Source organism: Anser brachyrhynchus (assembly GCF_964034855.1).
Source record: "Anser brachyrhynchus genome assembly, chromosome: 4".
Classification (NCBI taxonomy): Eukaryota; Metazoa; Chordata; class Aves; order Anseriformes; family Anatidae; genus Anser; species Anser brachyrhynchus.
The window spans coordinates 58,147,743-58,175,498 of record NC_137698.1 but is presented as its reverse complement, the minus strand read 5'-3'; the positions used below and the strand labels follow the sequence as shown (position 1 = coordinate 58,175,498).

General features: G+C 34.2%; 1 protein-coding gene and 1 long non-coding RNA gene across 6 annotated transcripts in view; one reads left to right on the top strand and one right to left on the bottom strand.

Annotated features, from left to right (window-relative positions):
• PCDH7 (protocadherin 7) overlaps positions 1 to 27,756 on the top strand; it is a 283,101-nt gene that overhangs the window by 25,909 nt on the left and 229,436 nt on the right. The gene's annotated exons all lie outside the window — the stretch shown is intronic.
• LOC308193836 overlaps positions 1 to 27,756 on the bottom strand; it is a 61,200-nt gene that overhangs the window by 19,133 nt on the left and 14,311 nt on the right. For 4 of the 5 annotated variants that reach the window (XR_013949988.1, XR_013949989.1, XR_013949991.1 and 1 more), the window contains exon 3: positions 1,277 to 26,735. This is a non-coding gene — a long non-coding RNA (uncharacterized lncRNA). The remainder of the gene's footprint in view (positions 1 to 1,276; positions 26,736 to 27,756) is intronic. The other variant, XR_013949990.1, reaches the window with a different exon arrangement.

Below are 27,756 nucleotides of genomic sequence, written 5' to 3'. Positions count from 1 at the left end.
TTTAGTATTTCTATCTGACATTTTTAAAAACAAAGAAACAGAAATCACATACTTGATATAGAATACTTGATATTGAAACAAATAAAAGGCACAATCCTGCATACCCTGCTAAAAATTATGTATACAGTACCTAACTTTTTTATGTTTTTAATATCCTGATTGTCCTCAGGCTTACTATTAAATCATTAGAGTTATTATTTTCAATGCCTGAAAAGTCTGCTTTTTCAGTAATTGATGTTTTGTCGAATGCTAATAGAAAAGTTATTTTTATTTGCTACCTCTGATAGTTTGATTCATACTATTTACTTTAAAAATTATGATTCTGCAATGTTGCATTTTAATGCCTTTTCCATTATTGATAATTAATAATAATATTAAATATGATTATGAGCAAGTATGCTTAATTAGATTTACCATTAAGTAAATAATTACAATTATTTAATTACTCTAAAGAAAAAAGGAATACAAGACTAAAAAATGTGCTCCTCTGGATTTTTTTTAAATTGACTAATACTTTAAGGAACTTTTGGAATTTAGCATCTGCACATAGATATTAAGTTGGTTGCATTTACTTTACTATAATCTTTCAATTAAAGCAGTAGATATTTTAGAAAAAAATGTTTATATGTTCAAATACAGTATATAAATTTATTATTGTATCATTTTATAGATTTACCTGTTCTAAGTACCTATTCTATTCTAAACTTTTTAAGATTAAATTTATTTATTTATATAATTTTTTAGAGAAGAATATTGAAATGACGTGTAAACTTTGAAGTTAAATGATTGTAGATTAAGAAGTGGCATGAGAAATATTTCAGTGGAGAGTGCAGGAACTCGAAAGTGTTCTTACAGTTGTAGCTAACATCAATACAACAATATTTTATAGAAGGAAATATTCAGATATACAATGATCAGCAGACATGGTATGTTTGTATCACTCCTTTTTTGTTTGTTTGTTTGTTTTGTTTTTTAATTTAATTTTGTTTTGCTTTTAAGAAGCAGAGCCTGTCAGAATGCCAGGCTACAAATTTTGTCGTGGATTTTATACACTGATTGATCGCTGCCATTTCGTTGGTTGCTGGTGGCTCTGTCTCAGTGCAGTACATTAAAATAATTTGTTATATTTCTAGCAGCTATGGAAAAGTGATGTTCTTTGGTGTTTCCCTGATGATTTAAAATTTTTAGACATCAAAATTCTTACTGCCTATGGAAGGAATGATTCTGGCAAATGGTATAAATACATCCACTATGAAAGTGATTGGGGACTAAGTACCTTATGCAAGCATCCGTCTGCTGGCTTTCAGAAGTGATTGAAATTCACTGTGATGTACTCGGGTGTATCCCATTCTTCTCCCATAATCTCAGCAGGCAAAATCCAGTAGAGGAGAATAACCAATTCAGTATCTGTGATAAGAAGTTACAAATGTCAGCATAGCCTCCTTCTAAGTCATCATGTTCCAGGAAGATGCCAGAGAAGTTAGTATATTACTCACTGCAGTTTCAGCATTTATCATCTGATCAGGCCTACTTGAGGGTAATCTGCATTACATGTCCTGTGTAGTATCCTGTCCAGCAATATCAGATTAAAATTTTATTTTGATATTATCTCGGTAGAAGAAAATTAGAGGCTTTTGTTTTCTTTTGAAATAATCTCTAAGCCAGTGATATCTGCAGCTAGTTTCCATTTCTTTTTTAAAAGCTGACCTTGTGTGCTGGGGCTTTGACCTTTTTCTATTTATGCCAATGAACTGCCATTTTAGTTTACTATTTAAAAAAAAAAGGCTACATTTTTACATAAATACACACATGTACATACACAAAATGCAAACATTTCTATTTCTTGATGTTATTCACAGGTACTAGGAAAGTAGTTAAGGCAGCTACTGTTGTTGCAGAGTTTTGACAAACGTGTTCCAGAATTACTATTTTTTATTTTGTGCTTTTTTACATTTTTATGCCAAAAAAAAAAAAGATTTAATTAGCATATTTTAATTTATAGGATCATACCTGTTCTTTGTGAGATCAATTAGCACATCTCTCTTACTCTCCAGAATAGTTTGGCTGGATTCAAGCTGCCTATTGTGAACAGTTCCTGTGATGGCTGTTGACTGTGGCTGTGCACTACTGCATAGAGTACTGGTTGGCATCAGCCAAAGGTGTGCTGAAGGTTGTGCTAATAATTTCACACTATGGGTGCATTGGTCCCACTTACTTTACTACTATAGATAGTGCTTTACTGTCCATTCAAAAGGCTTTGATTTAATTTTATTTTATTACATTTTTACATGTCACAGCTGTTTCCAGGTGTAAACGCACACTGGAAGAAACATCCTAAATTTATATTTATGTAATTAAAATAGTATGTTCATGTATGTACATATTTGTATGTGGAAAATAAAGTTGTATGTGACAACTGTATATAGATATACTTAAAATATCAACTAGACTTTTATGTGACTTTGCATTCACAAAGAAAATTTTTTGCACACACACAAAAATGACTCATAAACTACATGATTGTGATTGTGTTCAGGCTATTACAAATGCAAAGCAAAGTGAAGTAATACCCAGAAGTCCTAAATATTATGTGGTATAAACGTATATTTTTAAGTGGATTTTTTTCTGACAGTCTAATAGGTTAAAAAAAAATCTGATACATAAATGCTCTCTGACATCATCATTACTACTATGATTACAGTGCTTTACAGAATTGGGGATCTTTCCCTCTTTCCAGACTATTAAGCAAAATCTCATAGGAAGAATAATGCCCACAGCATTTCCCACTAAGCACTTGGAAGTGATCTTTGTAGGAATATTACAAATGAAATTTTGAACTCAAATTCTCATCTCAGCCTCGATGTAAAAGTACACTGGAAAACTTATGCTAAATTTACATTTCGATAAGTGAAAATAGAATATGTCCCATGACATTATTACCACAGATCGCTGAAAAATGGTAATTGAAATATTCCCTCTCTTAACACTAAAATTGAACCCCTGCTGTTGGGTAGGAACTTAAATTCCTGTTGTTGGGAAATATGTTAGCTCAGGATGGTCATGGGTACCACAAATTGCTAAGAGCTTTCCCTGAATAGAGTGTAACTAAGTAGTTATCAGGAGAAAGTGGTGGTATTGAGTGAATCTCAGGAAATTTTGACATTGTAACATTCTGAGGTTCTTGTTCACTTCTTGAGGCAAGACTGGAATTTCCCATTGCAGTAAACTAATAAAAATGCATTAGAGATAGCAGTAGGAGCTCTGGAAAGGTTTTGTTAACCTCTTCATTCTGGGGATAGTCATTAAAATGTGCTAATATAGACATGAAAGCTCTGAAATGGCTAATACCAGTGAACAAAATAGTACAACTGTTCATATCACAGTTTGATACATGCTTAAATCACTAAGGAAAGATTTACTGAAACATTTTTTTAAGTGAAATAAAGCATAAAAATATCATTCTTTCACACAGATAATTCCCAGATGGCTGGAGGGATAGTTAGGAGGAAAAAAAAATATCTGGCCAAGTTTGAGAGGTTTCAGCACCCAAAATAAATTGAAAATTGCACGAGAAATAGCTGCTTAGAATAAAAGTGGTATTTCAACCTCACTTACCATGTACGTAACTCAGAAAAGCATTACAATAAATTTGAATTATTCTATCTACATAAAAAGGCCAGTGAAACTATGTGCCATTCCAAGGCCCATGTTTGCTTTTATTCAAATACTTCTGGTATCAATCAGTCTTTACGTATCTATTCATTTTTCTATTCAAGTGCTTGGGATTGATCAAAATGGCTGGCAGTGCTTGAAGAAAATGCATCAGGTGTGTGTGAGCTACCAGCCTTCTATATTGTTCATTAGAATATGTCCTGAAATCAGTTCTGCTTCATACAGGTCAAACTGTTGTACACTCATAAGTCATCTGGGCAGATGGCTGTCATATGGCAACTGCAGTAGTGATATGAGCACAAATGTAACACAATTATTTTTTTCTGTTGGAAAATATGTACTGATGTACTGATTTATTTCAAATTGTTTGGAATCTGAGAGGTTTTCTACTTTCAAGAATTGTGAATTAAAGGCACTAAAAATCAAGCTCCCAACAGGAATGACACTCTCATGCAACACAGGAACTACTGGCCTGAATTAAAACAAACAAACAAACAAACAAACAAAAACTCTTTGAAAACTTGAGGTATTTTTTGCCTGTAAAAAATGAAGGTTATGTGATAATACTGTCCTGGGAATTCCATAAGATTAAAATAAGTGATTTTAGCAAGAATTACACACTGGTATATTTTCAGCAATTCTGGTGTTCCTAGGAGGTTTTCAGCTTTAACATTAATTTGTCCTTAATTATAGTAAATTACTTTGGCCATTGTTACGGATTGACATCAGCCAACAGCCAAACACCCACACAGCTGCTCACTCCCTCCCCTCTTCCATGCAATGGGCAGAAAGTAGAAGGAAGGTGATGAGAAATGGACTGAGATAAAGACAGTTTTGTAGGTGATGCAAAAGCTGTGCACACAAGCAAGGCTTAATAAGGAATTAATTCATTAATTGCCATGAGCAGGAAAATGTCCAGCCACTTCCTGGAAAATAGCGTCTCATCATGCATAATGGTTACTTGGGAAGAAAAATGCTATCACCATGAACGTCTTCCCTTCCTTCTGTTTTTCCTTGAGCTTTTAGTACCATCATATGGTATGGAATATCCTTTTGATTAGCTTGGGTCAGCTGTCCTGTCATTGTCACCTCCCAGTTTCTTACTTGCCCCCAGCCTACTTGCTGGCAGAGTGCAACAAGAAAAAACCTTGAACTCTGTGCAAGCCTTGCTCAGCAACAGCCAAAAGATTAGAGTGTCATCAACACTGTTTACCTTGTGTCATGAAGCAGTGCAGAACACAAGATAGAAAATGGTGAATCTGTCTCAGATAACGTAACGTAGGTTGAATTGCAAAGTTAGTGGAAGTCTTAATGTTGACCTTAGAGCCAACTGGATCAGCACCTATTTGAAAATTCAAGTGAACTCAGAGAAAATTGTTCACAGCTGCATATACGTACTTGTAGCAGAAGAGAAACTTAGCAAACTTTCTTTTTTTTTTTTCTTTTTTTTTTTTCCTTTTTTTTTTTCATTTGGATTAATTAGTGGTATTTTTTTTGCTGTACTCTGTGCTAGTAATTGCTTTGGTATGTCGAAAAACAATTGATGAAGTTACATCAAATGTCAAATTATACCAACGTTTGTGGTAGAATCTTTTATAACTGAGTTCCTGATGGTTTCTGAATCACATAAAATTGGAGAAATATGTTACAATCATACAGAATTATGATAAAGAAAAAACAAAAGCATGCTGTACAGTGTTCTGGACAGCCAGTATGATGATATCTTAATATGTCAGGATATTCTCCACAACCTTTGATGAAGCTAACTTTATAAGGCAGCATGGTATTTTGTAACGTGAATATTTGATCTAGTAGAGAAGAAAAATTTTGTTTACCTTCAGATGTTCTCTCTTTCAGTCCTTGAACATTAAAAGAGCCTGGGGAACCATTTGGAGAGCATAAATTGATTATTGTTGTTTGTCTTTGTAAACAGAAGCTTCTAATTCACAAATTTAAAGATAAATTGTGTTTAAGACACATTCAGACAAGCAATTGCAGTTTAGCTGAAACACCACAAAAATAGATAGATATTTTTAAATTAAACCATTTTGACAGAACTGGGTTAAGAAGTAATTTCACATATGGTTCTTCTGGCAGATGTGAGGAGTTTCTTACCTCCAACAGGAAAGAGTAGGGAGAACCAGCTGGTAAGAACAGGGGGCAATACCTTTTAGCCTAAAGCAGAATGCTTAATTGTCATCCTGTAGTAGGAATTTCAAAGTGCATTTAGATGTAAAAATTGGTCTTCTGAAGAAAAAGGAAATGAAATAAGTGATTTGATTTTAGCTGAGTACAGTGCTAAATGGTCACTGTTTTTATGGTTCTGAGAAATTTAAAAGTGTTGAGATTTGCTTAATGACTGCATATGTAGCATTGTTCTAATGACTGCAATGCCTGCTTTTGGAATCCAATCTATATTTCTTTTAGGTCATAATAATTTAATTGTAAAAGTAATAGTCTAGTTCTGCTTAGAGGAGGACTGTGAAAAGAACTGCTTTTTTTGCAAGTTCTTAAATGGCATGTTATGAACAGTTGGTATGTTTGTGTAATAGATTTCCAAACAAAACAGCTGGCTGAAAACTATATTGGTGATCACTGCAAGTCATAGGACTGATAGAGTAAACGGAGATCTATATTCAAAGGGTAGTAAAGAAAAATTGTGTAGCTGGGCTGTTTTCTTTCAGGCTGTAATTATTACCTATGAGAGGCTTGCCTATTAAACCAATAACTTAAAGGAATTCACAAGCAAGGAGACATAAAAATCCATTCTGTTTACATTGATGCTACCTTAAAAGAGCAAGGGGGAGAAGCCAATGGAACAGATAATATGAACATTGTTGGCTTTTTACATTTGATTTCCCTAATAAATATCTCCTCTTCATTCAGAGTTTTTGCTATACTTTTCCATTAATTTAATACAAGGTAATGAATATTTCTTGCAAAACTTTTCCTACCCAAAACTTTTACAACTTTATTTTGACCACAGCATTAGAAACACAGAATGAGTCTGACAGGCACAGGGAAGTTTGTTGCTGCCTAGAACATTACTTGCTAGATATTTTTGTCCAATCTAGTGTTTCAGACCTTGCACAGGGATAAAAATGTAGTGTTAGAAGGGAATTCATAGGTATCTGGCATCTAAATTCTTAAAAACTTTCAAAAAGAGCATTCACTAGGTAGAGCATACTAGTATTTTACAACTTCTGTGGAACTGTAGTTTTGTGGTGGTGTTGTTTTGTTCTTGTTGTTGTTATTTGTTTGTTTGTTTGTTTCATTTTGTTTTCTGTAATTCTTTGTGCTGTTTAAGAGTCTACCTCCATCCCTAGCTACTTAAGCCTTCCCCACATCTGGAGTCCACCTCCACTTGTTTTTACGCTCTAAGGACTTAAAAAAAGAATTAGGGAGCATTCAGCAGGCAGGAGACAAGTAAGTCAGTGAGTGTGGTTTGAGGAAGGCAGTAACTGCCTAAATTGGATCTGTTGAAATGGTAATGTGGAAGCAAGGGCTAAGGTAGTTTCATTTTGACTTGTCCCTAGTGTAAATGGAAAAAAAAAAAAAAAAAAAGTCTTTATTGCCCTTTTATAAGATTTTGGGAAATGTTATTAGTCCTTTGATATTTTTGAATAAGCTATCATCAGGAAAGCTAACTCATGTTTCGTGACTTCTTGTAGTGGCTATCCTCTGGATTCTCTGATTTATCAGTGTATCTCAAATTCTGTTGCTTGAGCTGAAGCCAGTTCTGAGTAGAGCAAAATGACTATCTCAGTGTGTGATGTTGTGGCATTTCCAACATTCTCCTTCCTGCATTCCTGGCATTTGACCCCTTTACTACACATTTTAGTACATGTTTAATTGTCATTCCACAATAAATTCTCTTCCATTGTAACAACTTCTGCACACAAACTAATTTATTTGGTTTAGATTTGTTTGAAATTTTCCTTCCCCCCCCCCCCTTTATTTTTTTTCCAGTCCTACATTTTGCAGTTTCTGCTACTGAGTTTATTCTGTTGATTTCTCAAGGTCATTTGAATTCTGGTCTTGTTTGATCAGATGCTCACAGCCTTTCCCAATGTTGTATCATCCACAGTTTCTATAAGTGTATTCCATTGTTCAAGACTGATGAAATATTGTGCTCATGGCATCAAGCCTGCCAGAGTTCAAGAAGCATTTGGACAACACTCACAGGCACACAGTCTGATTTTTGTGTGGTCCTATATGCAGCCAGAAGTTGAACTTGATGATCCTTGTGGGTCCCTTCCAACTCAGGATATTCTATGATTCTGTGAAATACTTACCGGTCATAGAGACCATTACCAGATACTGAAGGCACAGGTTATCTGGCAGTCATACCATAATTAGGAATATATCAAAATAGCAAGTTGCTTTAGGTATTATGAACAGCATGGGATTAAAAAAAAATCCTGAAAATATTTAATATTTAAATTTTGTGGTATTGCAGCTGTACACAACCAAGCTTAGGTCACCAGTAAGTTAATGCTGTAAGTAAGCTGGTTCTATTATCTGCATGATCCAGTCACACCAGGCACTGCAGCATAGGCCTACCTGTAAATCAGAGACAGAGAAGCATTGATCTAATGCCAGGTTTGGCAGTCATAGAGATTGGCCCAATCCTACAGACCAAAATGCTTACAAGTGCTATACAATCTATTTTTGTTCAGTTATATCCTTTCCTGCCAATGCAAGCTCTCTCTCTGTCTCTCCCTCTCCCTCTCTCTCTCTCTTTTTTTTTTTTTGGTATATAGTAATTTAAGAGCTTCTGTTTCTTGAAATACTAAATCAGTAGGAATACATCTGTGGACGATAGCTGATAGTGCTGTTTGTGTATCAGCTGTTAATCCAGTTGTCTGGACTTGCTAATTAAATACATCTGTATTGTTGTTCTTCCTAAAATTAGAAAAGCAGGAGTGGAGTAAATCAGCTGTAACAATTTTAGTTTCTTCTGCTGTGGAGGTAGACATATCATTGCTATTACCACAGTTAATGCAAGTCTTTCCTTTTAGTTTGACATTGTGTAGTGGAACGACTAATGAATAGTTTTTTCATGGGTTATGCCCATAAGCTTTCCCATTCTGTTGTTGCTTCAGGAGGAGAAAGAATATTTTATATATTATTTTTCCTTTCCTGCCTTTCAAAAACTTTTGATTGGTTTTAGGGAGGTATCTTAATGAATTTACAGTCTCTTCAGACTTTTACTGATAGGGAAAAGGGGAACAAGGAAGAGTTCTGCTATTTTGTTCCCCCACCATTTTTGCTTTGTTGTTGACTCTATTATCTACCTTTGTTATTCTTTACAAGTCTTTGAAGTAGAAAATGGCAGCAGTAGAATAATGTGACTGAAGTGGCTTTAACAAAGCTGTTCATAGAAACAAAGGGAAAGGGTCTATCTGTTTCAAGATACAGGAGAACAATGATGTATTGAGTGCTCAGTACTGTAGGTATTTACATATGCAATCAGCATCTTAGTTTACTTGCTAGGAGCTTGCTATTGAGTTGAACCCTTTGCCAAAATAAGGTCTTAATTCATGTGTGTATTCATTTGAAAACTAGTTTTCAAAATAAAAAGAAATTGAAAAAACAGCAACAAACTATCTCCTGTGGAAAAACCTGGCTTTGACTTTAAGTTCAACAACAGAAAAATTTGCATTGATTTTACTTGATTTTTTAAAGTTCCATTTATAAAATGTGACTTGCAAAACAGCTTTAGTTTGACATACAAAAAAACAAAACTACTGTATTAATTTGTTTTTGTATTTTTTTTTGCTAATAGACTTATGCTTTTATGTTTGTATTTCATTATTTATTTACATAAGGTATCTGTGATTTGTTAAAAGAAACATGAAAACACCCACTTTCTTTCTTCAGAAGAAAATACTCAAAGATTTCCTCATAATGATAATTTTCAATGTTATTTACTTTTTTCTGATGCCTATATGAGTGCTTAGATGGATTACTTTTGTTTTTATTTCATTAGATTGCACAGCCTCTCTGCTTTTATTATAATGGAATATTTGGAAACCAGTGGGAGCAGTTAAATTAAAATGGTCAGCCACTAGAAGATATTCAAAGACCAAAAGAAATGCTGCTTTCAAAGAAAAAGAGTTATTTGCCTTATTGGTATAATTTACTGATTTATGTTTATGCTCAAATAATAATAATAAATAATAACAACAAAGTAGAAGTCAGATCATTAAGGAAACAGAAAAGAAATTAAAATTACAAGTAACAAAAAGTAGTCTCTAAAATGAAGTTGCATTCTGCCAAACTATTAAAAGTTTGTTTTTCAGGTACAATAAAGACAACTCTCACTAGAATCAGTGAGAAGCAGTAGGTGATTAGTGCCTCTAAAGGTAACTCCTACAGGCTAGACCAGATTCATATTAGTTTTTTGAGTGAGAGAATTAGAAAGAAAGAATATTTGGTTGGAAGAAAAAATATTTACTCTAGAGGGCTGTACCATTCAACCTCAGTGTATCCAATGGACAGATGATTTTATTACAGGAAACCTCGCATTCTCACATTGACTATTTTCTATCTAATATATGGTATTGTACAGCATTAAAAAAAAAAAGATTCTAGGACATTGCCTGAAGTAGGGATTAGATTTTAAAGAATTTGCGATATTGGACCCTGGGTTAGTTTAAATTTTCAGTCTGGGGATACAAAAACTGCTTCTTTTTGTTAGCTGCAGAAGCAGTTCAGTATGCTGGAGCTGTTTCTTTGGGAGGAAAAAGAGGCAAGTGCAGACTCCTGGCTGGAGCCCAGCTGCCTGTTAGAGTTCCAGAGCTTGTCCTGATTCACTTCTATTTGTTCTTCTCTAGCTTGCTCATTCATATGCTTTTCACTGAATCATGGAACAAGAAACTGTGAAATCCTTGGATCAGTGGATTTCAGTATACTTTTAGATCTCTAGATACTCCGTGATCGAATGTAATTGACAGTATTGTTAATACCGTGTTTTCTTAAACAATATTTTTTTCTGATGTGTGCAGCAGAGTGTGGTGGATTTTTGTGTCTAGAAATGCTAAATTGAAACACTATCATAGAAATTGTCAACAGTTTTTCAAAATGCTAACCCTAGAAAAGAATGAATGCATAAGTATTTTACATATTTTTTTCACAGATTTATAAGTAAACTTCAAAAAATACTCTAAATAAATATTATATCTTCGTAAACATTTATAAATCTCTTTCATAAAATAAGTTCTGGTCCATTATTGAATAAACAGAGTAGATCAATTTTTGTGATGCAGACTTACTTGCTTCTCATTTCTCTGTGACAGTAGTTCACAGGATTTTGTCTGTTGTTAGTTGTGAAGTGGTGATGGATGTACCTGTGGAACTTTGGATCTGACTGAATCATAAAAAATAATTCCTTGCCATTATGACAAAACTCTTGAATTTGACATCTGAAACTGAATGCATGTTCTGAACAACGAAGTACATAGATTTGATCTCATAAAATATAGGGGGGAAAAGGGTTTCTTGGTTTTCTGGTTAGTTTACAAATAAGTATATAAGCAAGTAGAAAAGGTTAAAAAAATATTACACTACCAAGATTAGATGGAAGAAAGGTGAAGGAAGCCCAGGTGGCTGATATTTTGAACCCTAGCTCTAACAAGTTTCCAAAATCTTGTCATGTTTTCTTCTGTTGTCATTCTGTTGGACTCTGTATCCAATTTAGAAATGGCTAACTAAATACAGCTGGGTATAAGGGAGGCTAAAATAGTGTAATACTGCTTCTGCTTCCTCCAAACACAACACGTTGACAGCTACTTTATACCTGCTCCACCTTAGAGGTCTCATTCGTGGGTTAGAATGTCAGACTTTCTGATGCTTCCTACCCATGGCTATCTAGCCCTTTGCCACTTGCTGGGCTATGTGATTGCTCAGGCAGAACTTACTGGATCTGTGCAAGTTGCAGCCTGAGTATTGAAGTATTGCTGCTCTTTTGCCTTAATATATATTGTAACAGTTTTCAGCTGCCTCCTAAAAAGTCTTGCTCTTACAGGTGTGGAAGTAATGTAAGGGTGCAGTAAGGTGGACAGCTGAAGGAAAGATCGCTGCTAGCTGTCTCAGGGAAAACTACTCTCTGTCTTGCATCAGAAACCCTCAGTTCAATCTCACATCAGTTAAATTCCCTCACCTGTTACTTCTCAGCTGGCCAATTGATTTTAAGACAATGTACACACAATAAAATGCACACAGAAGATCTGAGAGAACATCAAGGTAGGATGTTTGTGGCAATAGAACAGACCTTTCTGTGTGCCTCTCTGATAGGTAACCAGAGCATAGTATAAGGAATCAGTTTTCATCTTTCCAACCACATTAGTTTAGCTCTTATGTAACCACTAGTATGTAGATCATACTCATTACCTCATCGCTCTCTACAGGTACCTTAAAGGAGGCTGTAGAGAGGTGGGGGTTGGTCTATTCTCCCACGTGCCTGGTGACAGGACGAGGGGGAATGGGCTAAAGTTGTGCCAGGGGAGGTTTAGGTTGGATATTAGGAAGAACTTCTTTACTGAAAGGGTTGTTAGGCATTGGAATGGACTGCCCAGGGAGGTGGTTGAGTCGCCATCCCTGGAGGTCTTTAAAAGACGTTTAGATGTAGCCCTTAGTGATATGGTTTAGTGTAGAACTTGTCAGTGTTAGGACAGAGGTTGGACTAGATGATCTTGGAGGTCTCTTCCAACCTAGACGATTCTGTGATTAGATCACAATGGCTTGCTTATCACTTTGAATTGGACTACAAGCATTTAGTTAGATGCTATATGACCACCCAGATGTGATGAATTCAAATTGGAACTGTAAACAGTTTTCCAGCCTTGATTCGAAGAATGTGTTCAAGTATGTTGTCAAAGTCAAAAAAAAAAAAATTGTTTTAGTCTGAAGATTTTATAAACTTGTTTTTATGCAAATTTAAATTTAAAACAGGAAAAGTGTCCAAAATTTTTAGACTTTGTGTGTTTTGTTGTTGTTTTTTTGTTAGTCTTTTTTTTTTTTTTTCCTCTGAGTGGGACAGCTATAAAATTCCAAGTGCTCTTGGAAGGTATTGGAGGTTCTCTGAGGAGTTCAAAGAATCCCTTGGGTGCTGAAAGAAGCTATCTCTTTAGAAACGTCAGGATGTTAATTAGTACTCCTTTCTTTGTTCGTGGTTAGCAACCAAGATTTTTTGTCAGCTTTGGGTTAAACCATTAATGAAAAGGGTGTGTTAATTAAACAACTTGCTTATTTCTAATTGACAAAAGTATCCTAGCTCTCCTGAGACAGAACTGCACAGCAACGTCTGCTGAGAGACACTAGTGAGTTGGTAAGAGACGTCATAGAAAATATTAGAGCATCCAGGGGAAGTAGCAATAATGAAAATCTTGAGTGCTGAAGGCTTCACAAGGGGCAAAATGTGGATATTGATATTCTCAGGAGTCTTCCCTGTTGTTTTTTTTTTTTTTCTTCCACCCACCCTGCATGCAATTTGTGTGACTAGTTACAGCTAACACTCACTATTCAGAAGGACATTGGCAAGATGGTTTGAAATTTTCAGTTTGTATTGCAGCATGATAAAAACAATATTCAGGTCTTCTTTCCCTCTTTCTTTTTCTTTACTTGTTCTGGGTGCCATTGATTGAGAGAAAAAAAGAACGCGGCATGTACGAAAACAGTTTCTGAGATAGAATGCATTTATTTCACAGAGTTAAGTGGCAACATTGCCTTTTTTGAGACAGTTTTCTTTTTTTTTTTTTTCATTGATAAATTCACTAATGTATTAAAGGAAAGTCCTGCTAATAATCCCCTCAATTTAGGTTCTGTTACAAAGGAGTTGCATTGACAGGTTTCTACAAAATTATTCTATCTCAGTATTTAAGTGTAGAGATAAATATGTTATGCTGCATATTTTAGTTGAAATAAAAAAGTGGAAAAAACGTGGATTTCACTGGTATTTGAGAAACAGAACTGTGCTGCTACCTTAAAAACACAGGTCATGTTAAAGGTTTTACATGCAATTTTTCTCTGCAAGAGGTTAGAGTAACTTCAATGCTTACATCTTTATTCCCTAATATATTTAAGAGTCACATTTTTGAAAAGTGTTGAATAACATTTCTTCAGCAATAATTTGCTATGCACTAAAAGGTACTGTAGTCAATTAATACAAAACTGAACTTCAGAGCAATCTAGTCTGAATTTTGACTTATCACTTATTTAGATAAATGCTGGAATATGTTGTCCATTTGCCTTTGAATGGAGAGAATACTATTTTTTTTATATATTTGTAAACATTTATTTTATGGATTTAAGTAGTGTGCCTTAATGGAAACGTATTATATCTTTTTCTTCCTTTGAATACAATGAATTCTTTATTTTCATTGTTAAAGGTATCACTTCTATTGAGAAGAAACTAGCTTCTCTTCTTTATAATTTCCTATATACATAATCCCACATGTAGAAAGCTCTTGAAAGACACAAAAAAATAAATTAGGAAACTAGATATGTCATTTATATATTAGGTTATTAGTTTGATAACTCACATAGCAACTTTAACTTACACATTTCTTACACAATTTCAATTAATGGTGTGTCAAGATTTTGAACTGATGACAACTTTTATGTGATCTTGTTCATTATTCCTTTGGGAATGTCTAATACAGGCTTGCAAAAGATTTTTGAAGTCTATGCCATAAGCTGCTAAACTGCATTGTTTAGCTTTTGGCAATATGGTAGAAATTACAACATCAGCACTTCCATTTAATTCAGCAAGACTATTTGTATGAGCAGGGTGAGAAGAGTTTAGCAAAATATTTTAAAGCTTTTATGATGAGACATAACATGTGCTGTGCATTATGGCAGAGTATTGAGGATAGTAGCTTGGAAAATAGCATGTTTGCTGTCACACAAGAAAATGATTACGTTAGATGGTTTAAATAGCACTCAAAAAAAAAACCCCAATAACAGTAACAATAACAAAAAAAAGAAAAAAGAAAAAAAAAACATTCAGAAGAATTGAATATCGGTTAGTTACAAATTAAAATCTGAACCTGTTTAAGAGAACATGAAGGTTTATCTCTGAAATTCATAAGAGTTTTTGTTCTTTGTGATTACAAATACTGTGACGACAGTAACAGGGAACTTTCCTATTCTAGAAAACAACCAAGCCTATATAGGTTTGGAACATTTTTAGTTTTTACAGAAAAACTTATTTTTGTTTGTTTCTCTCTAGGATACATCTGATTATCAGTTCAGTATTTACAGAAGTTGTATGTGGACTAGTTCTCTTGCAGGCAGCAAACAGTTTTGTATAACATCATCTTGTTTGGTTCTGCAAGAATTAGCGGAGTAGTCAAAATCAGATGCTAAATTTTATGTATTGATGCCTTTTTCTTGATGAGGTCTTGAAGATATGCAAGATTAAAAAAAAAAAGACAAATAGACTTAACATTTACTATGTTAGCTGAACAGAAGCTCAGAGTTGTTGGGGTGTTTGCTTGTTTTATCTGTTAAACATACAGTGGAACTTGGATTGGGCGGTATTGGTTGTTCCATCCCCACACAAGGCAAGTGAGCAATACTGCTTCTTGTCTTGGATTCTAAAAATATTTTTGAAGAATTAATTATGAGAAAATACTGATGGTTTTATCTGGTCTGCAACTTCTCAGTGTCGCCAGAAAGGTCAAAAACTTCATCTTGACTTCTTTGAGTGTGCTATACATGCATTTTAAAAATGTATGAAATTGTTCTGGTCTTCCTTTTAGTTGTCATAATACTTAAATGGTCCTGTGAGAAAACGGCTGAAGTAACCATTAGAAAAGCTTTTTGTACCTAGGCTTTGGGACATTATTGTTTGATTATACTATCATATTTATGTTAGTTTATATTTGTATTTTTCTTATCCTTTCCTTTCCTATCCTTTTCTTCTCAACAAGGCCCCGGTGGGTGATGATCTTGGTAAGAAAGAGCTGACCAAAAAAAAAAAAAAGAATAGCTTGAAAAAACAATGGGTGGAATTTATAACAGTATGCACATGTCTAAATGACTTTGACCTTCTTTGCTTAGTTCCTATGGTTGACTGAATGTAACTTGAAAAAAAAAATCTTTTATTTATCTAAGACTATTTCCTGCTTAGTAAGAAACTTGAAATTGATTTTAACTTGACACATTTCTTCTCTGAAGTAATATAAAATCTTTGTTTAATAAATGTATACAGAGGCTTTGTGGCCCATCAGGGTACCATGACATTCCAGTGTATTGATTCTGCGGTGTTAAAGGGTGACATATTTGGTGTTAACGGGCCATCAGAGAATTGGGATTTGAATTGTACACAGTAAGAAGCACTGACTTCCCTGGAACATGACAGGCTTTCTAAAGCAGTGGAAGTAACTGTAGTCTTACATAATTCCTCATGTGTAAACTTCAAAGATTTTGTATAATCATGCAGAAATTAAATTAAAATCTTAGCAAAAAATCATGAAATGAAAAAGAATATTTATTGACCTCTTAGAACCAAAACCATCCTGCAGTATGTTGTCTGTAAAAAGTCTTGACATCCAGAATTTAAAATTAGCTCTAAAAAGTAATATTTTGCTTTATACATTTTTTTTTCTTTCTACAAAGAGTAATCTGTATCCAAGGTAAAGATTTTAGCTTTTTTCAGTGTAATCCATTTCAGCATACAGGGTTTTTTTTGCATTTCACTTAATGCCTTTTCTCTTTCCTTCATATAGCAGGCAAAAGGTCCATAAGTGTAAAACTGCTCTTGCTTTACAGGGCATCAAGTGATGACATAAAGAGTATACCAACCAAACCTGTGGACTATAGAGGGTTAGAAATTATTATCTTCCATTTTACTGTTGTTCAATTGAAGTGTTCTCTTTAGTTTTAATGACCTAAAGTGGTTCCTATTAAAACAGAATTTTGATTATTGTTTGATTGTATTGTGTTGATTATAATTATTGTACAGAAAAAAAAAAAAAAAAACGAAAAAAAACCAGCTAAGTCAAAAAAATGTGTGCTGATTCTAGCCATCTTCGTAAACTAGTTGAGGGAGTCCCAGATTTATGGATTTAAATGAGTCAGAACTCAACTTTCAGATTTTAACATATACTTGCTGTTTTGTGTGCTTGAATATAAGTCATCCTGTGAAGGAGTATAGAAAGAATTCTATATTATATGTTTTCTCTGTTTTCTAACAACATAAGTATTTTGCTTAAGCAGATTTGCTAGGAAGTGACAGCTCTGAAAAATTGGTCACAGTGGCTGGTGGAAGTATTTCAGTTCCAGGCAATCTAAGTAGTGCAGAAGGAGGAAAATGAAATATCACCATATTTTAAAGATGACAGTTTTGTCAAAGATTTCTTTTCAGTCTTCAACTTAAAACAAATTGAGTAAATCAAGTATATCTAAATGTATGCACTTGAAGATGCACTTCTTTTTAGTTTAGTTTTTTTTTTCCCTCTTTTTCTTTTTCTTTAGAAGCACAAAGAAGAATTAGTAAATGTAAAACACCCTGTGTGGACCATAATTCTCCTGATTTAATTGTTATCTCTGATCAATTTTGGATCATAAGTACATACCTAAGTAAAGTCTGGTACAACGAGACTGAAACTATCTTTTATATTCTTCACAGTTAGTTTGTTGCTTAGAAATTAGTCTATTTTGTCTTGCATTCAAATTAACTTCAGTAACACCAGTGATATTTTAGGAATAAAATCAGAAGAATATTTTGGTCAGATCAGGTTTTCTGAACATTTGACAATATTTCATTTGCTTGTTTGTTTTTAATTAAATAACAAGATAGCTGTGCTGATTTTAGGCATGACATCCATGTCTTTAGAAGGGTGTTAATAGCTCCTTACCAATTATTAACATAGTCAAAACCTCCTAATGTAAACCATGGATTTTTTTAGAATATATTTTGTAACCATATTTCTTTATTCCAATATCTGTTCACCGTTCAAAGAAGACAGTTCTCTTCTGCCTGAAATCAGCAGTCAGGAAAGTTGAAATAAGGCATATTTTGGTGACATTTAATTTACCCCCTCTCAGTTTTATGGGTTCCTGATGCTGTGGCCCAAGAGCCAGGCGACCTGGCCTCCTTGTTTCAATCTTAAATTTTAACATGCATAGTCAAAGATATATATATATATATTTAAAAGACCAACCTTAAAAGGAGGAGGGGGAGAGAGCTTATTGAACATAACTCTACCTACTTGAGCAGATGTAATCACTGATGATAAAATACCTGTTCCTCTTAATAGAAGTGCAGTATACTCAGAAAGGTTAATAACTGAGAAATAATTGAGAATTAAAGTTCTGTTTAGGGTGTACCCCACTGAGAGGTGGTTGGGCACTGGTACAGGATCCCCAGGGAGGTGGTCATAGTGCCAAGCCTGCTGGAGTTCAAGAAGCATTTAGACAATGCTCTCAGACATATGGTCTGATTTTGGGGTGGTCCTGTGTGGAGCCAGGAGTTGGACTCCATGATCCTTGTGGGTCCATTCCAGCTCAGACTATTCTATGATTGCATGATCCACCAAGTAAAAGCTATCTCACTGTGGAACCCACAGCTTGTACAGATACAGGCAAAGAGAGGCCACTGTTCCTCTCACTGTCTTTTTCCTCATGTTCTGCAATGAATCAGTCTTATCTGGTAATCTATACCAAAGAGATCTTAACTACTTTGTTATACTAAAACCTGTCATAGATATTTTTCTTCCTTTTACTCTCCTCTGCAGTATCCTGAAATGCATTTGCATTATTTTAAATTCAGCAGTCCCAAGCAAAAAATCTGCAACCTTGCTTTTCAAGTTCCTGCCTGATACAAAGGAAGGGCTTAAGTATTTTCCTTTCTAAAAAGCAGAGATTTTTTTCATGGACCTATACCATATGTGTTTGGTTATAGGGGAGCCAAAAGTTTGATAGCAACCACTCGATATTTTATTTTTCTGACACACAGCATGGAAACTTTAAGGAAAAGAAGGACTCCAAATGTCTCTCATTTTCTTGGAGAAACTAAACCATCTCACAGCGTTGAAAATAATGAAGAAGCCTGTAACTGAAAAACTTCAACTCTAAAAGTAGCTTCTTTTAAGTGCTGAGGAGCTATACTTATTTTCCCCAAATATTTTGTGAATAGACAGCTTTAAGCAGGGTTTTACTGTTGCACTTCTTATATGGAAAGAAGAAGAAATTGTCACCTGCTAAGTGGAAATACCGAGAGTCATGGAATAACTACACAATAGCTAGCAGTTTCTGTGTATTTGCAGCAAGCTTCTATCTAGTTTACAAAGCTGGTATTTCTGTATTGTTTGCTTATGGAAGAATGTGATAAAATGATATTTGGGCATTCCTTTTTAATTCCTTTTATAATGCACGCTGGCTGTGTTTCAACATTTCGCTGCATCAGTGTGTGATAGCTAAATACAGAAAGATATATTTAAAAAAATGATTTTTTTTCCACAATGTTTTCTGTTTGTGGGTATTCTGACTACAGAAGAAAGACTCACATTAGAAGGAAAAAAACTATTGAAAAAGTATCAGAAAAAAAGGTTATTTAATTTTTGAGATGAAATCACCTTAGCACTCTTGCTATTTGAAGAAAAAGAGAATACTCTCATTTGTAAAATGAATATATTTGAAATAGAAAACCCTACAAATCTAGAATTGTCACCTATCAAACTGGGTTGCTATACTCCACTTGACAGTCAGGCTAATCGTAATTTCATCAGTGTACATGAGTCTCTAGAAACTTATTCTGAAATTAGAAAAAATATTTTTTATTTGTGTCATCATCTGTCTGTCTGTCCATCCCCACCCCCCATACCTCCTGCGCCCATCAAGATATGTGGCAGCAGTTCTAAGATGTCTTACTAATGAATATTACAACTGATGGTGTGCTGGGTATGAGCAGCTGTGGGAAAGTAGACTATGTGATGTTTCTGTAACTTAAATTGATAAAGTGTTTCTACAATATGCACACACTGCATATTAGATATAATTTAGTATGAAAGAAGTGGAGATAAACTGATATTTGGTCCTAAAATAATCCTTTTTCTATTTAACTGAAAAAAATCCTTTTTGATCAAAAATGCTCAAAACAGCATTGCCTATTCCCATGTACCAAATTTGCAAAAATACATTTGTGGTGAGGAATATATGAGCAAAAGGATTAGTGTTCACCTAATATCTGTAAGCGTGCAAAATATGTTTGGATCAACAGATTGCAGTTCAACGTGAGGTAATTTAGCTGATCTCAGAAATATTTGAATGCAACTTTCATTGCATTCCACTGATCAGTTCGTTTAAGATCTGTGTAGTGTTCAGTGTTGTAGTATCATAGTCTTGTTTGGACACATGACATAGTTTCACATATATAACTACTGGAAAGTCTAGATGATTTGTGATCAATTTAGGTTTAATGTAAAAGGATGTCCAAGGAATGAAAGGTCACTTCATTAACTTTTCGTTTTTGTTTCCTTTTTTTTCCTTTACATCATAATATATAAAAGATAAAAACAACTTGCTCTATTTCCATTAACAAAAAGTGAATAGAGAAGAAAAAGCAATTATTTGCAGAGTGCAAAATCCTTATGATAGTTTGGCAGACTTTAATTAAACCAATCTACCACACTGTGTTCATAAGACACTATGAAATAAGCTCTTATTTGTTAATACACCATACTGCTCACTGATAAAGGACTTCGAAAGTTGCAACTTATCTAGAGGTATGGAATTTATAATTCTTTGAAAGAGAAGCTATATATACAAAAAAAGTGTTTTGAACTTAGTTTTAAGAAAGTGAACAGTTGACAATTCAAACAGTTTTGTGCTGTCAGTGTAACAAATAGTATTTTGCAAGTATATAACATAGTAACTAAGGATCACTTTATTAGCTTAGCTCATCATTATGATGCTTCTGATGCTAGCATTATGATGCTAACATAGGAGAGTATTCAGATAAATGTATGAGAATTAAAATATACATATATTTAAGTTTTTAAAGAATTGAAAACTGAGAATTAAAAAACCTTACAAGCCTTTTGACTTCAACTTGGAGTTACATGGAAGAGGGATTCAGGAAACCTAATGTCAGTTTTGGTCTACTGAAGAACACCCATCTTAAATACTTTCATTTCATGAGACTGTGTTTTACATCCATGCTTTCTGTGATCTGTTCAAATTGTATATTTAGCTTATGCCCATATTAAAGGTACAGACTGTTCCTTCTCTTCTAAACACTGGAATTTCCAAATCAGTGATAGCAATGCTTAATTTTGCCTTCTGGCATATTTTCTTAGTGAACTTTGTCTTGTTTCCTTTCTTTTTTTTTTTTTTTTATTTATTATTATTTTTACTACAACATCCCCCCTTTTTCTCCTCTTTGCCTTATATCTTTTTCTCACACTTCTTTCCATAACATTTTTGTTTAATTTTGGCCTCTCTGTGAGACTCTACATTTGGAGCCGTACTGTGCCTTTGGCATAATCCTCTTTGCTGCCTGATGGTTGGAGTTTTATCCACCCAGGAAGCAGGTCTCCTGCTGCTCCAACGGAATTCCTGCTCCACACAGCATTATTGCATTTATTCTCCTCTTGAGTCAAGCTCTTGCTTTCCCCACGGAAGTAAGGGCAAGAGAAACCCCTGAAGCCCTTTGTACCCCAGGTGGGTCCACGTTGGACAGGGATTACTGGCCCAGTGGCTCCAAATGGCTGAAGTGTGATGCCATCTGTGAAGTCTATTGTACCCATGAGATGAAAAATAATACATCACTTTGCAGAGTAAGCAATAAATGTATCAGCTTGCTATTTCTGCCACATCATAACAGTCTATTTTACATGAATCTATAAAGCATTTAATTCCACGAATAATGCTTCTCTCTCTCAAATCACTACTCTAGAAGTCTTCTTTCACCTTGCAGTTCAAATGAAGACCTTAGCAAGCAAAAAATTGAATTGACAGATACCAGTCCATGCAGGTTATAAATCAGGCTGTGATTTAAAAAGTCTTTCTTAAGATAAAGAGCAGTTAATATATTTAAAAATAAAACTGCATTTTATAATACATGTATTTGTTTTTCATCTCAGTTTTTGTATACGTTAGACACAGAAGTCTTACCAATTTTTATTTTCTTTCTTAGTGTGATGACTCTAGGAAACTATAAGTAAGTGTAATAGTGTCTGAAGTGAACAAAGGATCAGTAGCAGAGAACACAGACGTTTTGCCTTTAAGCAGATTAACTCTGGGACTTGGAAAAGTACATTCCCTGTTCAATACATGTGGTTTATTCTCTTCAACACCTACCTACTCTTTGGTAGTAGGTATAGAGAAGGGTTTTAGTGCTACTGACATAGGATAAAAGTTGGTAATTAGAGATGGAAAAATTTCTCATATATATGTCTTTGAGATACAATAACTCTTGTTTAGTTATATTAACCAAAAGATAGCAGGAAAAAAGAAGTTGAACAGTTATTACCTTTAGAGGTAAAAGATAATGTAGATGTGATAAAGAAATTAAATTAACACTTCGTTTTAATTTTAAACAAAGTCAGTAATATACTTTAGAGGCAAAAGCTGAAAGTCAATCTGAGATAGAAACAAAACTTGGAGTCTCATGTATGTAATTCAAGCAGGAACAGATAAGCATCATTGAATTCTGAGTGACACAGAAAAAGGCATTCCAGGTCCTCTTGTAAACAAACCTGGTAGGGCAAAAAATGCTGTTTTGTTGGAGAATAGCAAATATACTATTTATATTTAAGTAGCGGGGAAGACAAAGAAGAATGGATGAAGGTATAAAAATATGACCTCATTTTTTTTTATCAAACAGTAGAGCAGATTTTATATGAGAAATGAAGTTGCTGACATAAAGGGAAAAAAAAAGATGGGCTAAGATGGAAATCAAAAATGGCTTTACTGAAAGGGGTTCATGTAAGCCAATCTGATACCTTCCCTTGAAAAGATAACCAGTTTCCTAGAAAAAGAAGATTTAGTAATCTCGTCTCTGTGGACTTCAGCAAGCAGTTCATACTTTGCCACTTGGAAAATGATTTGTTCATCTAAGGAAGATGGGGATTACTAAAGGAATTACAAAATATGTGAGAGATTCACTAAAATGAGGTGACAACGGGTGTTGTTGCAAAGGTAAGCATTATAAAAAGAGGGAAAGTTCAAGTCAAGCATCAGACTTAAGAATGATTTTGCCTTATAGTTTCACTCTGGTGCAGAGAATGCAAGTGTAATAATGAAACGTGATAATGAAAGAAATGCAACCATCATGAGTCTGGGGGAGGATTAGACTATGCTAGTTGAACAACTGGAAAAAAATTTAGACTGTAGCAATAAAAAACAAACAAAAAACAAGCAAGAACAATAATCTGTAAATTCAGTTAAGAAGTAATCAGATGGGAATTTGGTGAATTAGTTACAATGGTTATGAGCACCAATGTGACAGGCAAATTTGCTACCACAACATAAGGCTGCAGCGAGTTGTGTGCTGCTGTGAGAGAATATTCATATCACTCGAGGATGTGTACATGAGGCTTTATTTGAAAGATTGTTATATTATTCTGGTCAGACATATTCAGGCAGAATTAAGCGTAGACTCAGATTCAGAAAGAACTGTTTAATAACTATGGGATATAGAGTTAGCTGTGCAAGAGATGACTGAAAGGGCTTTGCTCATTCAGACTTAAGGCTCTAAGAGACATGCTGTGGCAGGCTAAAATTGGATGGCAGAAGATGTTACTATCCTCAAGGCATAAATACCTGAGCCTCCTTTGACTCACTGTGTGAACCACTGGCTGGTATATTAGGGTAAACCAAAACTGGAATTGTTTTAGTTTAATACGCCCAGCTGAAGCCTGCAATAGCACATGAACTCATTCATAGACATATCAAATAACCCTGCCCTGAAGGCTCTAAAGCCCGTCAGAGGGGCGGAGCAGATGGATGAAGGTGGTAACTATTCCTGCCATCTGGTTTTAAGTCACTGCTACATGAGCCTCAGACAGAGCCTTAAGAAAATAACTGGTGAGAAGAGATTTCATTGCTCTTCATAAACATAGTGGGAATAAATACTAGCAAAAAATACCGGAGAGCTATGCTGATATAATAGGAATTAATATACCACATATATATTTAGGCTAAAAAAATGAAAGAAAAAAAATAGATTTCAACCCTGTGGATATATGAAGTGATGTAAAAATATCCTACTAGATTTGAAGTGGGGTTTCATCGGTTTAGAAAAAGAATTGTATGGATTTTTCCTTTTAGTATGTTCCTGCACTCCTAAGAAGAGGAGAAAATGAAAAGAAACAACAACAATAAAACTGTGTGCCAGGCTTTTCATGGTCTGGTTTCTTACCACTGGATTAAACTATTAGTAGCGTTATCTACGCCAAGATCAAACTATGTTCTGTAAGCTGTTTAAAGAGCAGCCCAAACCTCTCAGCGTGATGTTTGCAGCATCACAGGCTTCTAAGGATATCAGTACTTGCTGTTCTGTTTTTCTGTAAGCCTGTTGTTTTTTTTTTTTTCCTTGACATGGCAGTATTATCCAGTTTTCAAGAAAGTCCGGACTGCTGGCTTAAGATAGCAAAATATAACTTAAGTACATAAGATTTTTATTGGTATAGTCCTTCTTATAAGGCTGTATTAATTTATTTGTTCAATAGGCTAACATGTCAGAATTTTAATAAATGTATTATGGAAGTAATATGCAAACCATATAGCGGTTTGCATTATTGAGACTTTTAAGGTAGATTAATCCTATGTTACTATACTCGTTGCCTTCAAAAATATTATCAGATTATATTTCTGAACACTGCTTACTAGAAATAAGTCAGTGCACATAAATTGAAAAGAGAACAATAATGTCATTATACTGGCTTGCAATGAAGAAAGTTCTCTGCTCCAGGAATTGCATAGCATTGCAGTAAACAGCGTTAAAAATGCAACATTTTTATTATTACAATGTTTGTGCTAGAGTGATTGATACAGTTAATAAATGGGAGAATTTATATTTTAATTTTCATTATTACTGGTAGTAGATGTATGTTTATGATTGATTTACAACGTTTTGTGTTTTTTAGAAGGAATCGATTGTGAAACAGTTAAGCATATGTGATTTTTTATTTTTATTTTATTTCTAAGCTACTGGTTTGTGGGTATGAATGAATTCTTTTCAGGGAAAGGGCATAGACACCAGTCATTCTTCCATCTCTAACCAATGTCTCTGTGAGTCAGTAGGCCTCCAGTGCTTACCATGAAGAGCGGTTGATACGTCACTCCATATTACAGTAAAGTGTGACTGTGAACAGAACATAGGAAACAATAATCCTAGTATCCTAATGCTAGTAAGTGGTGGGATTCTCCAGAGAAGGCCTAAATGTTCAAAATGCTTTCCCAGGCCTACTGTTAGCAGGACATCAATAAACCAGAGGGTTTGTAAAGATAATGAATGATATATGTTATTTTATCAATGTTATACTTGTAGTGATGTGTTTAAATGATAATTAGTTTATTTTTCTGTTATTGATACAAAATGGCATATTTAGTTTTGATGGACTTAATTTACCTAGCATGCAAGGAGTCAGTAGTAGCTACAACGATGTTGCAAAACTAGACCCAACTGATGTGAAGTAGTTAAGGATATGCCAATTTTGTTTAAGCAGAGTTAAATGAGAACACAGTCATGTTAAACTGTGTACTATATCTATATGTCTTATCCTTTTAAGTTGATTTAACTATTTATTTTTTTTAACTTTCATAACCAGGAGTATTAATAGATTTTCTTACATGAAAGTAGGATATATCTATTAAAGAAATTCTGACGGCTAAAAACTATGCATCTCTTTATGATCTTATGTAGCATTCCTTATTAATTTCCTCTTCAGAAAACAAACAAGCAAAAAGTTTTTAATCTGTTTGTATCTTTTGTTGAGTATCTTTTTACCCTGTATATGGCCTTTAATGATTCAGCAAATACTGTACGAATGCTACTGCAAATAAAGATTTTTTATGAATATTTACTGATCAATTTCATTTTGTGTAAGAGTATGAGAATTAGAATTTCAACCCAAATTTGTATTCCTCATCCAACACGTATATTCTAAGGAAATATACTAAATATATTTCCTGTAGTTCCCCATATCCTGTTTTGCTTTCTGTCACAAACTGAAAATGAAGCTGTGTGTAAAAGAAGTTTAAAAATAGGTTAGAAACATCTTGTGAAATGTAACAGGAAATCTATCAAGATATATTTTTATCTGGTATTTGCTGTAGTGGGCAAAACCGAGCATGTTGTGTCTTTCAGCTTCATTTAAGACACATTGAATGTTGCAGAAACTTGTAAAGTCTCACAGTTTTAGTAATACACACACATCGATCAGATCAATATATAACATGTACTGCAATCATAACATATTTACAGACTCATTCAATGCTAAGTGAACAACATGACTGACAAAAAAATTTAACGACAAAAGTTGCTTGCAGAAGTTAATCATTCTAAGTTTGTAGCAGTATGTTATGGCTGCAAAGCATATGTTATACTCTATACTCTTACTGTAAAAGTGTGGCCTCCCACTTGTTTGATAAAAAATAATTACATGTAATAGAAAATACATGTCACTAATACTAAAAGTTCACTTCGGAATAGAAATGAATATGCAAGCAAAAAAAAGAAACAGATATAAATACCACTGAATAAATTTGGGTTGGTTGGTAGAGTAATTTTCAAATACTGTAGCAATGAATTTCTGGAACAGATTTCCCACTGAAATATTCATGCAAGAAAATTGTAATCTATCAAGGAAATACATGAGATTATGCCTATGATAAATAGAAACTGGATGGTGAATTTAAGAAGAAGCTTCCAGACATGTATTTCTGTATTATGCACTGGATTAGTGAGGCTCCTTGCTTATAAAAACTGAGGTAGGGACTTTCAAGTCTTCATTTAACTCATTTTACTGTATGTGCATTTCCACACTGGAAAATGGGAAGAGGAAAGAAACAGCGGTATCAGTTTCTGGGAAATCAGCAAGATTCTTCAGCTGCAATAGAAAAGTGAGGAAAACAGTAGCTCATTTAACAGAAATTTGGAGAAGGAAAAAAAAAAGTATTTTCTTATTTTTCTATCAGTCATTAGAATAGCAGGATGAGTTTGTCTATGGATGCAACTATACCACTGATATAGAGCACAGGAAGGGTTTTCTTATAGCTGTGAATTTTCTTTGAGTCTATATTTGGAGTCCTGCTGTACACGTTTTAGTGCACCACTGATCCTTTTGAAGCAGGTTCCTTCCAGCATTGTTGTCAGGGTGTCAGGTGGTTTGTAGCATTTGCCATGCAGTAGCTAGATCCTCTGTCAATTTGATCTCTTTGCCTGCATAATATATGCCTAGGATTGGCGAGTGGTACAGACTTAATTGCTGGTAAAGATGCAATGTAAAGACAAACAGCAAATCCCACTGTCATTCTTCTTCTTTGTACCAAATCAGCAGGTAATATAAATACACCCACTGAGACCTCCATGCTCATTTGAATTTGTGAGGACATACTGTATTGCATTTTTTGATTAAAAAAATAAAATAAAATTCATCACTTGGTCTACTATGTGTCAGACAATTTACTGTTTACTGAATGTTGTATTTTTACTTTTCTGTCTTTCCTCTTGCATTGATTTATGACTTGATTGTTTGACAAATAGCATGAATATCTCTCCTAGAAGAGACCTCTGCTTATAGAAGGGAATGTTACACTTATGAACCTTTTCAGCCTCAGAAATATCTTATGAATGCTCCCAATTTGTGTTTTCAGCTTGGAGAAGGCTATTTAAAATGTTAGTAGATCTCTGTTGATTACATACTCGACAAGTTTACCATTCCAGTGAATTTATTCTCCTTAAAGTTAGCTAAATTTATTTTTCATATGAATTTGAATAACTGTTGAGGTTAGCAGCTTTGAAGTACTCAGCATTCCTAAATGATAGATAGATCAATTGATTGATAGATAGATAGATGCATTACCTACATTTCTATAAAGCTTGTATGGCTCTCCTATCATTTTTGCTGT